The sequence below is a fragment of the Agelaius tricolor genome, unplaced genomic scaffold, assembly GCF_023055355.1.
Source record: "Agelaius tricolor isolate 1412-34295 unplaced genomic scaffold, bAgeTri1.0.p SCAF_23, whole genome shotgun sequence".
NCBI classification, from domain to species: Eukaryota; Metazoa; Chordata; class Aves; order Passeriformes; family Icteridae; genus Agelaius; species Agelaius tricolor.
Window position 1 is genome coordinate 342,872 of NW_027269283.1, and position 3,089 is coordinate 345,960.

The window sequence follows — 3,089 nt, forward strand, 5'->3', positions numbered from 1 at the left end:
CTTGTTTTGTGCAGTGAGATATTTTGGGGTTTGCCATGGGTTTGTTTACCTTTATGTGATCTTTAAGCTACTGAAAATATTTGATGTACCCACGTGTGGTGTCCTCAAGGCAAAAGCCCTTGCTGTGGCTGCTCTGCATCTTCTGCTGGGGCTGGGAAAAGCTGCTTCTCAGGAAATATATGAAGGGCTGAATCTTACAGGATGGTCCCTCTGCCCACACAGATTTATCTCCATATGCCATGGAAGCCTTTTCTTGCCACTGTCCTCTTCAGTCCAGCATTGCACTGCAGCCCACCTCTTTTTCTGGATGTGAGAAAGTAAAAGGTTTAGAATGATGTTACAAAGTGCTTGAAATTCTCAGATTCATGCCCAAACCTCAGTGATCAGTTGGAACAGATGGTGGGGGGGAGGAAACAAAAGAGATGAGTAAACAAGATGTTGCTCAGTGTTCAGCTTTTTTCCTGGTTTTGTTTTGCATTGACCTCTAAAAAGCACCAATTTGAACTGAATGAGGGTCCCAAGGGGCCCCATAAGTGTCTCCATAATCATTAATGGTGATTATCCTTCAAGAGACACACAGCAGTTGAGTACACACCTGAATGTAGGTGATGTGCACCTTGTGCTTGTGGCACAGAGTAACAGTGGTGGAAAATGTGGAAAATGTCACTGTGGTAGAATAAGTGCAGTAGGAAAATAAGGACTGCTGGTGTCCTTATTCCTTAGTTGCCACTACTTGAGCTTTGGCTTCTCAACCCCTTTCACAGCTGAAATCTGCTATGCTGAACTGCAAGGCTATAATTCTGCTCTTAGATCATGGATTCCTAAAACTGGATTAGGAAGGGCCACCTGGAGCTCTCTGGTTCATCCCTGTCCTCATACCAGGGCCATGCTGAGATGAACTTGCCCAGGAGAGTTTCAGGTGTCCTGGGTCAATCACATCATCTCCTTTGGCTTCTCTCCCAGAATGTGACCACCCTCTGGTGAAAGTATTTTTCTGTACATTTAACTGGAATTTCCTGTGTTAAGCCTGTGCTGGCTGCTGCATTTTCTCCCTCTGTGCCTCTGGGAATGGGCTTGTTCCATCTTCACTACATTCATGATCCCATAGACAAATCAGGGAAGTGTCCAGACCAGCTCTACAGTACCAGGAGTGGATGAGGGAGCTGGGCAGGGGCTCAGCCTGGAGAAAAGGAGGCTCAGGGGGACCCTGTGGCTCTGCACAGCTCCTGACAGGAGGGGACAGCCAGAGGGGCCAGGCTCTGCTCCAGGGAACAGGGATGGGACAACAAGAAATGGCCTCAAGTTGTTCCAGGGGAGGGTCGATATTGGAGGAAATTTCATGGAAAAGGTGGCCAGGCATTGGCACAGCTGCCCAGGGCAGTGGTGGAGTCTCCATCCCTGGAGGGGGCCAAAAGCTGCATGGCTGTGGCACTTGGGGACATGGGTTAGTGCAAACTTGGAGATTCTGTGGGATGGTTGGACTCCATGGTCTTAGAGCTTTTCCAACCTCAGTGACCTGGAATCACTCAGCCCCATTGCTTGCTTGCTCTTCATGGGCAAGAACACAGCTGATGGCAGAGTTCTGCTGAATCATTCACAACTGAATTTTTTCCCTCCTTTCTCTTTGTTTCCAATCCACATGCTAATTAATTCAGAGCTCACTCTAGCCTGAGGTGGAGCATCTAGACTGCCTAACTACAGATTGCTAGACCCACTGTGGCTGCTTGACAATGGTTTTAGCAAGAGCTAATGAATGAAGAATAGCACTGAGGAGAGCCTGACCTCTGTAGGTGCCCAGGCTGGGGAGTGTCCCCTCCCCAGCACCAAAACCCCTCAAATGGGCTCCTCTGGCATCCCACATGTGGCTGGCTCCAGCTTTTCTCACTTCTGGACCTCTGCACAGCAGATGTCCCAGTGAAATAGAGATTTTTGGAGTTCACTTGAGTTAGCAATATGAATTAAGCATTTAAAGTTTAGCTTGTAGAATGGTATGTTGAATTTTAACCTTTTTACTTAAGAAACCTCTGCCATGGTACAGAGGGCATAGGAAAATGCAAATTTCTGAAGCTTCTTGCATGAAGAACAATACCAGGAGAAGACTGAGGAATGCAAGAAACCTAAATAAAGGGGCTCCTCTGTCTCCAAGCTGATCAAAATCAACAGACGTACTCAGATAAGCACCAAGGGACAAAAGTTCAAAAGATCAATCATGAGGAAGACCACGGCCTTCAGCCTCAGAGACCACCAAAAGACCCCCATGCAACCACCACCGTGAACAACGCATGCTCAGAAGGGCGTGGATCTCATTACCATGTGAGGCCAGGAGAGGCGGGGCAAGGGGCGAATATGCACGGAAAGGTTGTGCAATGTGATGTATATGGAACACCTCTGTGAATAAAGATGTGGCTCAGACCAGGGCTCAGGGCACAAGTTTTCACGAGAGCTATTGTGCTGGTGCCAGGCGCTGACAATACAAGTCCACTTCATACCTACATCAGGGTGTGGAGTCTATTTATTCCGTGTATCGTTTCACCAGCACTGGGAGAGATGCGAGCCACGGCCCCCCTGGGTCTGCCTGGGCATCCCAGAGAGGGGGAGCTGGGTCACTGTGAGCACAGGGAGGGCTGGCAGGGACAGGGGGGAGCCAAGGTGAGAGTCAGCTGTGACCGTGTTCAGAGGGGTCCCAAGATGAGGGAAGAGACGAGGATCTGACTCCATGTTTCAGAAGGCTGATTTATTAATTTATGATATATATTATATTAAAACTATACTAAAAGAATAGAAGAAAGGATTTCATCAGAAGGCTGGCTAAGAATAGAAAAAGAAAGAATGATAACAAAGGCTTGTGGCTTGGACAGAGAGTCTGAGCCAGCTGACTGTGATGGGCCATTAATTAGAAACAACCACATGAGCCCAATCCCAGATGCACCTGTTGCATTCCACAGCAGCAGATAATCATTGTTTACATTTTGTTCCTGAGGTCTCTCAGCTTCTCAGGAGGAAAAAATCCTAAGGAAAGGATTTTCCAGAAAATATCATGGCTACAGTCAGCCCCAGCCTGGTGAAGCTGAGCAGGTCTGGTGTCGGGG